The sequence below is a fragment of the Coffea arabica genome, chromosome 1c, assembly GCF_036785885.1.
Source record: "Coffea arabica cultivar ET-39 chromosome 1c, Coffea Arabica ET-39 HiFi, whole genome shotgun sequence".
Lineage (NCBI taxonomy): Eukaryota > Viridiplantae > Streptophyta > Magnoliopsida > Gentianales > Rubiaceae > Coffea > Coffea arabica.
In genome coordinates this window covers 21,255,221-21,265,995 of record NC_092310.1, presented here as the reverse complement: position 1 = coordinate 21,265,995, position 10,775 = coordinate 21,255,221, and positions in this window count along the sequence as shown.

The window sequence follows — 10,775 nt, the reverse complement described above, 5'->3', positions numbered from 1 at the left end:
TTTAAACACCTTCACCCAAAAGCAGGACCATAACACCACTTGGCCCAAACTCACTCCGCGCAGAGACGACGCGAAGCAGCTCTGATACCACCTGTGACAGCCCCACCTCACCCTAAGGCGAACCAAAGGGGTCGGCGGACCGCCTGCCCAGCTCTCGCCAGGACTACGGAGTCGAATCACACAAACCCAATATAGCGCACAAACAAATCCCCAAGAGAACAATCAATCGAAGACTACTAAGTTGAGAAGCATGCGTTCTACACCGCAGGGTACCATCTCAAATGAATACCCTTAATGTACATGATAAAACACTTATATACATACATCGAAAACTTTACAATTAAAAGCGGAATACTTCATTAAAAGACACTTAGGGTTTTGATTACACAAGAGCTAACAAAAGAACGTTTTACACCAGCTTAACCCTTTTCTCAAAATCACGGCTCAAAGTGTGGTTCCTTGAAAGGAAAACAAAGATAACGGGAAGGGGGTGAGTGTCGCGCCCCATTTTTTGATAAATAAATAAAATGGTTTTAAAAATGTTTTTTGATTTAATTTGTGATTGGAAAATGAGTTGTGATTTAAAAGAAAAATGGGTCTAAATGGAGGTTTGAAAATGCGACGATTTGACCCAAAATTATAGTTTAAAAAGGGTTTTTGAAAAAATGGGAGTCGCCACTTGGTAATGAGTTAAGGTGTACCAAGTCACCTAAAAATGAATTTTTAGGAAAAAGTTGTAAGAAACCCCTTTTAAACGACTCCTAATCCACGTAAACCAATGACAAAGGTTCGGGAGTCACATTTGACGAAGGGGAAGGCAAGGATAAAAATCCAAGGCACCCCTTCGACCTAGCCAAGGCTAGTTGCGTGATTTAATCAAAGATTTTCTTGTTTTAACCAAAAAATTTATTACATTTGGATGTGCTACATGAATGCAAACCCTAGACCTAGGGGTAGATGGGAAAATTTCTCTTCAAAGGTTGAGTGGTGCCAATCACATTAATTGTGAAGCCCAATAACGATCCTTTGAAGAAGTCACGAATAATGCGAGTGGTATACAAATGAATGGAATGCATGTATGCAATGTGAGGACATGAGTTTGAAAAAGGTAATAAGAGACAATAATATATAAGTGAAAATGTGCACGTGAGTGGGCAAGGTACGGTATGTGAAAGGATAATATGAAGTGCATGTGTGCAAGTGATGATAAAAGTGTTTGTGTGCAAGTGAAGCAACATAAAGGTGCACGTGTGCAAAATGAGGAGGAAAAAATGGAAGTGTGATGGGGGTATAAAATGAGAGAGTGTGTGAGGACTCGCAAAAACTATTATTTTATGCCTAATTTATGGCTTAATAAATTATTTAATTGGATTTTATTTCCAAGGAATATTTTCTAGTCTTATGAGACCCAAACGCATGATAATATAACTTCGTTATATTTTTAAAATGATTCGTTTCGAAAATTAATTTCCTAGAGCGCGTTTAGTAAAAATAGTGAATAGTACTTGGAGATTTTATCCGCGTAGTAGCACGATAAGCTTGGAATATTGGGGGCTTGTACTATGGTCCTAAAATAGGTAATCTTATGAATAAATACTCAAGTGATAGTTAGTAGTGCAATCGTTATAGGAATTTTTCGAAAGTTCTGCGTTATAGCGGTAAAATTTGACGGTACGCGTTTTCACACGCGCGACTTCAATTGAAGGACTGTAAAAATGTGATTGTGGGCTCTTGGAATTCCCACACTTGGGTTGTTGTTGCTGATGTGATGATTAATGGTGATTATATTGTTGGTTTAGTGATTATAATGATGCATTAGTGATGGGTAATTAGTGGAAACTTCTTTGGGTGTAAGAGGCTAAAACTTCCGATTTTGCCCCTGCTATGTTCGGCTATTTCCAGGCCAAATTTTAATGGTTTAATGGCTTAGATTGGATGTTTATAGGATGTATTAGATGTGTGAAAAATTTCATTGGAAAATATTGAGGTTTGATGGAGCAAATGAATTTTTTTTCGAAACCAGCAAATCTGGAAACTGATTCGCGTATGTCTCTGACCAGCAGTAGTATTTTGGCTATAACTCTGTCCTCGGATGTCGAAATCATGTGCCGTCGGTGGCGTTTGAAACTAGACATTCCTAGCTTTAATTTGGTATATAATTCACGTTCTGATTCTTTGTGACCAAGTCGAACCAAATGTTTTAAGTTCGCTGTCCTGTCACTCTGTTCATCTGGAATGAAGTGTTCAGGCAGCAACTTGATGCCCGAATTTGAACCAGGTGGGTGCCGAATTTGGGAATGATTTCTTCTGTGATATTTTAACTCTATGAATTTATTTTCCAACGGCGTAAGCCACGCTCGATTTCGAGCTATATTGACTGAGTTGTGACTGAAACAAGCGGTCTGCTCTGTTTTGGAAAACCCTAATGTTGGACTGGTTTGGAACCAAATCTTGGAGTGAACTTGTTAGTTGATGTTTTTGATATTAAACACTTACCAAAGGTATCATGGGTATATCTTAGACCCTTATTTCACAAATGAACCATGGTTGGATAACTTTCTTGGTTAAACGATTGGAAATTTGGGAAATGAAAGTCAAAGGCAGAATGCCTTAGGAATTTTCTTGAACTTCGGTTGGCTCATTAACTACCTTGCCGAAGGTATTTTTCCCCGAAATTCGATAGAGAGATACTTTCCATATATTATTGAAATACTGCCAATTTTGGTGCCGATTCAAGTTCGTTTCGATACCCAATTGAATTACTAAAGTTAGAGGTTCAAATCTGGAAAATTCTCATCCAGTCTTGAATTTCCCCAACTTCGGGCTACCGTATCTCGGTACTCGAAACTCCGATTCTTGATCCGCTTGTTTTGTCATACACTTCACTTGCAACACTAATTGAGCTGAAAATTTCAGAGGCCGGTTTGCAACGTGCGAATCGTGCCGAATTTTCAAAGTTGGCCGAAATCCAACTCAATTCTGCCTTGTAAACTGAAGCTGCGTCTTCAAACCCATTTTTGATCACTTTCCACTTCGATTCATGGAAAAGTGTCTTCTAGGAACTTATAGTACTCTCTAAGAGGTTTCTAACGGTATAAAGTTTTCCAATTCTCGACTTATACCGAGCGAGTTATGATTTTTCAAAGATTCATCATAAAACTGGAAAATTTTCCAATTTCAAAGAAATAGAGTTTTTCAAAAACTCTTTATTCTTTTGATGTTCTTAAACGTTTTGTTTACGATTTTCATGATCAAAAACTCAAATAATATTGTACCTAATAAAAGGCAAGTCGAACCTCGATTTACGTGTAATTGAGGTTCCTTTTGCAAAATAATTCTTAGATTGTACTAGTGAACAATCTTTCTTGATAAGTGGGTTAATTGTGTAATTATCCACTATTAAATTGCCAGGCGCGCAAGGAGACCTTCAAGAGGATCTCACCGTGGACACTTGAACTTCCGGGAAATAATTCTTATTGAATTGCTCGGTGAGTGTCAAGTGTATGAATTTGATACTTGCTTATTGTGATACTTGTTGGGAGTTTTAAAAATAAGGGCGGGTGCGTACTTTATCGCACTCGTTCTAATTTCAAATGAATGAATGAATGAAATGTATTGAATGAATGAATGAAATGCAATGTCATGTCATGAATGCTTGTGTCGTTGGAGTGAATCTCCTCGACTACCAAATGAATGGGGGACGCCCAAACTCATAGGCCGTCCTTAGACTCGAGCCAGCAATGGGCTTGGTCGGGGATTTGGACGAGCCATGAGATACACATAAGCTCGACCTAATAAGAGGTCTTGCTTGGCATACTCGTTGAGTATCGCCCAATTATGGTCATTGTGGGCCCTTGGGGTGTACGGTGGACGGAGGGAAGAAAGTGGTGATCTACGGAAATGGAAATACCGACCCGGTTGACAGGAGGGTCAATGCGGGAAAGTATACGAATGACATCGACAGATCGAGTGGAACTTAGCTCCTGAGAGCTACTATATCCTTGAATTGTTTCTGATTACTTTTCCTGTTTGATAGATTGATTATTGAAAAGACATGGCTTTATTTATTAAAGTTGGGATTGTTATTTGATTACGTGCTTGCATGTGTGTTCTTGGCCTCACGAGCGTTTAGCTCACCCTATAGTTTTGTTTTCCTTAACAGGACCGACTCTTGGAGAATTATGGAGAAACCATCCGTTGAAATTTTGTTAAGACTCCTGTTATATATTTTGACTAGGCCCTGGTTTGGGTTGTACTTTTGGAAATTGTAAACTTGAAAAGTTTGGGCCCTGATGTGTACTTTGAATTTAAGTCGTTTCATGATTACCCGATGTACTGGTTATACATTAAGTGACTTATTAAGCTTGAACGCTTCCGCATTATTGTATTCATGTTGCTCTCATCGAAGTGCTTAATTCGGTTTTAAATTGAATGGAATTGCTTGAGTCCTGGCGAGAGCTGGGCAGGCGTCCGCGGATACCCTTTGGTCCGCCTTAGGGAGATGTGGGGCGTCACAGTTGGTATCAGAGCCCTAGGTTTGAGGTCTATATGGGAGACATATTAGATACTCTACCTTTAAGACTCGATATGGGATAACTTAATCCTACCCTAAGTGATACTTGAGGCGAGCTAGCAACTAAGTTAGTCCTACCTCAAGTGACGAATGGGATGAACCAGCTATTAAGATAGACATGCATTGCAGGATATTGGAACTGAGTAGTGATTTAAGTTCTAACCTGAAAATATTATTATTGTTATTATTTTGCAGGGATGGCTGATGGAAACGGAGCCCCGGCAGCTAACGGGAATGGCCATGCGAATGGTCATTACGAGCCCCTTAGGACTATCTACTACCGATCTATAGCAGGAGGAGCTCGTGTACGCTACTCACCCTATGACAGATACCCTCGATGTTCGTGTAGGTTGACTTTCGCCTACCCGGACTATGTGGTACTTGCTTTGGACGACGAGCGTCGTCAGTTGGTGGATGCCAACCGTGATTTGCAGACTGAGGTAGATGAGCTTAGGCAGATGGTTGGCGCTCAGGGTGAGCGGATTGCTGAGCTTGAGGAGGTGCTAGAGGGTGAGGTAGCCACATCTGCAGTGGTTAATGAGGAGCTTCGGGATACTAGGGCTCGACTCATTAGGTTAGCACGAGATGTCCGTACTCGGGCTTTCGAGATGCTGGTTGATGCTACTAGTCTGGTTGAGGACGCTACTGCGGTGATTCCTGATGATGAGGAGGAGGATCCGGAGGAGGATCCCGAGGAGGAGGTTCCTCCTGATAGCCCTGCTATGGACTAGGATCTTGGTCGTTGACCCCTTTTGACTTTTGACTGGTACAGTTAGGACTAGTTAGGGTGACGCGAGTGCTGAGGCCATTGTATTTTGCATGCTTGTGTGGCCTACTTTTGGGCACTTGTTCTTACTTTAGTCTTCTGTGACTAGAAGTATACTTCTGAGCACCTGTGTGCTATATTTTGTGAATTGTCCCTAACTTGCTAATTGTACGAACTTGACATGCTTATGAATGTAAATTATTGTTAATTTCAATGCTTTCTTGGTTAGTTCTAAATTCGATATAATTCTTGTTTTCTGCTTAAATTAATTTATTTCTTGCACTAGGCACGTTTAGACTAATGGAAGGATTAAGGAGTGGTCGAGGCCGTGGACGAGCGTCTAGACAGGCCCAACCTCAGGGGGATGACCAGGGATCGGCAACTGGACCGACCCAGGGACAGGAAAACGTTGAGGGTAACCAAGTGGCTACTGCCATCAATAGGATGACTGATATCCTAGAACGTCTAGCGGAGAGACAGGGTCCTGGACCATTTAACCAACCTGGGGGCCAGGATAGGGGAGAGGATAGAGCCCTGGAAAGATTCCTAAAGTTTAACCCGCCTAAGTTTATGGGTGAACCTGACCCCGAAGTAGCGGAGAATTGGTTAGAAAGGATGACCAACATATTCGCCGCTCTAGACTATACTGAGGATAGGCGAGTGAACTTTGCTGCTTTTCAATTTGAGGGAGTAGCCCGTGCTTGGTGGGATTTGATAAAAGGAAAATGGGAAAGAGCTCGAACCCCTTGGACTTGGGAGAATTTCACCAGGGAGTTTAATGAAAAGTTTCTTCCGCCCTTGATCCAAGAGAAAAGGGAGGACGAATTTATTAAGTTGAAACAAGGAACCCTTACTGTAGCAGAGTATGAAGGGAAGTTCACTAAACTTTCCAAATACGCTCCTGAGTTAGTAGCCGATGAACGGAGAAGGATTAGAAGGTTCATACAGGGACTTAATGTGGAACTTCAGGAGGGCCTGGCTGCAGCCCAAATCTCTACTTTTACTGAGGCTTTAGAGAAAGCGCAAAGGGTTGAGAATGCAAGATCTCAAGTGAGGGATTTCCACAATAGAAAAAGAAATTTCCCTAGTCGCACTACTGGGCAGACCAGTAAGTTTGTACACCCTTCTAAAAAGGGAAGAGGAGAAGGAGGAACGAGAACTGCTGGAGCTTCTAGGGGAGCTCTATCTAGGGGAGGTCGTAGCGGGACGACTCAAGCTAGGGGAGCACCATCTGTTGGATCGACTGTGACCCCTCAAGTTACTTGTGGGTATTGTGGTAAATCCAACCACTCTGAGAATGACTGCTGGAGAAAGCTGGGAAAATGCTTGCTGTGTGGGAGCACTGAGCATCAAATCGCGAATTGTCCGAAATCGTTGAAGACAGGGGGAAGCCTGCAGAGGCCTGAAAAATCAACCTCTAAGCAGACCAGTGCCGGAGGGAGTCGACCGAAAGTACCGGCTAGGGTCTACGCATTGGACTATCCACAAGCTCCAGATGCGACCGAAGTGGTCGAAGGTACAATTCCAATCTTTCACCGCCTAGCTAGGGTTTTAATTGATCCGGGTGCAACGCACTCTTTTGTAAACCCTGATTTCATGAGTGGAATAGACTTGAAGCCAATTAAGTTACCATATGACTTGGAGGTTAAAACACCCACTGGGGACAAAAGTCTAATTGCTAATATGGTGTATAAGAATAGTGAAATTTGCGTGAGGGAAAGAAAATTGCTGGCCGATTTGATAGGCTTAGCGATTAAAGGATATGATGTGATCCTAGGGATGGATTGGTTAGCCCGTTATAATGCTCAGTTAAATTGTAGGACGAAAATTGTAGAATTGTGTATTCCAGGGGAGGCAACCCTGAAATTGGATGTGAGGGGTAAGTTAGCCTCGTCTGCACTTATTTCGGGAATTCGGGCTAGAAAGTTGTTAAGTAAAGGAGCTCAAGGGTATTTGGCTTTTCTTATTAATACCCCTAACGATAAGGTGAATCTGGGAGACACCCCGGTAGTAAAAGAATTTTCTGATGTTTTTCCTGAAGAATTGGAGTCTCTACCTCCGGAACGGGAAATAGCTTTTAAAATTGATTTAACTCCGGGAACAGCACCTATATCAAGGACACCATACAGGATGGCTCCAGCTGAGTTGAAGGAGTTGAAGTTACAATTACAGGATTTGTTGGAACGGGGTTTTATACGAGAGAGTGATTCTCCGTGGGGAGCCCCAGTTTTGTTTGTAAAGAAGAAAGATGGGAGTTTGAGGTTATGTATAGATTATCGAGGTTTAAATGATGTTACGGTTAAGAATAAATACCCACTACCCCACATCGATGAACTGTTTGATCAATTGCAAGGGGCGGTAGTGTTTTCAAAGTTGGATCTAAGGCAAGGTTACTATCAATTGAGGATTTTGGAGAAGGACATACCTAAGACTGCTTTTAACTCGAGGTATGGGCACTTCGAGTTTGCAGTAATGCCTTTTGGGTTAACCAATGCACCTGCCGCTTTCATGGATTTAATGCATAGGGTTTTTAAGCCTTACTTGGATCAATTTGTGGTGATCTTCATTGATGACATTTTGGTGTATTCTAAGAATGTGAAAGATCATGAGAAACATTTGAGAATGGTTTTACAAATCTTGAGGGAACATCAGTTATATGCTAAGTTTAGCAAGTGTGAATTTTGGCTAAAGGAAGTGACTTTCCTAGGGCATATAATTTCTAAGGATGGGATTAAAGTGGATCCAGCTAAAGTGGAAGCTGTTTCGAAATGGAAACGACCGGAAAACCAACGGAAGTTCGGAGTTTTATAGGATTGGCAGGGTATTACCGGAGATTCATCCAGGATTTTTCGAAAATCGCTGGACCTATGACTGAGTTGACCAAGAAAAATGGAAAGTTTATTTGGAGTTCTAAGTGTGAAGGAAGTTTTCAGGAGTTGAAAAGACGGTTGACTAGAGCGCCTGTTCTAGCTCTACCAAATGGACATGATAGTTTTGTGGTTTACACAGATGCATCTAAGGAAGGTTTGGGATGTGTTTTGATGCAAAATGATAAAGTGATAGCTTATGCCTCTAGAAAATTGAAGCCGCATGAAGGAAACTATCCGACCCATGATTTGGAGTTAGCGGCTGTGGTCTTTGCTTTGAAGAAATGGAGACACTATTTATACGGAGTGACATTTGAGGTTTTTACAGATCACAAAAGCCTTAAGTACTTATTTTCTCAGAAGGAGCTGAATTTAAGGCAACGTAGATGGATGGAATTTCTGGAAGATTATGACTGCACGATTAAGTACCATCCTGGGAAGGCCAATGTAGTGGCCGATGCTTTGAGCCGTCAGGTACAAATGGCTGGATTGATGGTTAAGGAATTTCGATTGTTGGAAGAAGTTAGCTATTGGAATCCCCGATTAGAACCAAGGAAAGTGATTTTGGGGAACATTGTGATAACCTCCACTTTATTGGAACGTAGTAAGGAATCTCAGGAAAAGGACCCTGAAATGCAAAAGTTGGTGGAGAAAGTCAAGATGGGAGACCAGACCGATTTCACTTTGGGATCAGATGGAATATTAAGATTTCGAAATCGGGTGGTTATGCCAAAGGACGAAGGGCTTAGAAAAGAAATTTTGGAAGAAGCCCACCGATCAAAGTTTACAGTACATCCAGGAGGGAATAAAATGTACCAAGACTTGAAGAGTCTATATTGGTGGAAAAATATGAAGAAGGAAATTGCCCAATTTGTTCAGACATGCTTGGTTTGTCAACAGGTTAAAGCCGAACATCAGAAACCATCTGGGCTTTTGCAACCTCTAGAAATACCTGAGTGGAAATGGGAAAATGTTACCATGGACTTTGTATCAGGTTTACCAAGGACACAGAGAGGCCATGATGCCATTTGGGTGATAGTGGATAGATTGACTAAATCGGCTCATTTTCTGCCGATTAATATGAAATATCCATTGGAGAAGTTGGCCAGATTGTACTTGGATGAGATCATCAGACTACATGGTATACCTGTGAGTATTGTGTCGGATAGGGATCCAAGATTTGTTTCGAGGTTTTGGCAAAAGATGCAAGAAGTGTTGGGGACTAAGTTGAACTTTAGTACCACCTATCATCCCCAGACTGATGGACAATCTGAAAGAACAATTCAAACTCTTGAGGACATGTTGAGGACTTGTGTACTGGACTTTGGAGAGAATTGGAGTAAGTTCTTGACTTTAGTGGAATTTGCCTATAACAATAGTTTCCACTCTTCTATTCAAATGGCTCCGTATGAGGCACTTTATGGTCGGAAGTGTAGATCCCCAATTTGTTGGGATGAAGTAGGTGAACGGAAAATTTTAGACGCGACTACTGTATCTTGGATTGAGGAGGCCAATGAAAAGGTGAAATTGGTACGGCAAAGAATTCAAACCGCTCAGAGTAGACAAAAAAGTTATGCCGACAATCGGAGGAAGGATTTGGAGTTCACTGTTGGAGATATGGTATTTCTCAAGATTACGCCATTAAAAGCAAGTTTGATGTCCGGAAAAGGGAAGAAACTACAACCAAGGTTTGTAGGGCCTTATAAGATTATTCAGCGAGTTGGGAATGTAGCCTATAAGCTGGAATTACCACCGAGTTTATCTCGTATCCATAACGTGTTTCATGTGTCCATGCTTAAGAAGTATCATCCAGACCCCTCTCATGTTGTACAACCGGAGAATATTGAGATCGATGAAACCCTAACCTATGAGGAGAGACCGGTAAAACTTCTGGATCGAAAGGTGAAGGAATTGAGGAACAAGCAGATACCACTAGTGAAAGTTTTATGGAAGAACCATGGAGTAGAAGAAGCAACATGGGAAGTTGAAGAGACAATCAGAGAGAAGTATCCAGACTTGTTCACCAACCAAGGTAAATTTCGAGGACGAAATTTTCTTAAGGGGGAGAGGATGTGAGGACTCGCAAAAACTATTATTTTATGCCTAATTTATGGCTTAATAAATTATTTAATTGGATTTTATTTCCAAGGAATATTTTCTAGTCTTATGAGACCTAAACGCATGATAATATAACTTCGTTATATTTTTAAAATGATTCGTTTCGAAAATTAATTTCCTAGAGCGCGTTTAGTAAAAATAGTGAATAGTACTTGGAGATTTTATCCGCGTAGTAGCACGATAAGCTTGGAATATTGGGGGCTTGTACTATGGTCCTAAAATAGGTAATCTTATGAATAAATACTCAAGTGATAGTTAGTAGTGCAATCGTTATAGGAATTTTTCGAAAGTTCTGCGTTATAGCGGTAAAATTTGACGGTACGCGTTTTCACACGCGCGACTTCAATTGAAGGACTTTAGACCCTTATTTCGGGACAATTAAGAGTGAATAATATCTACAAGAATATATATGCCTTGGAGGTTTAGTGCACTAGTGAACCAAACGCGCGAG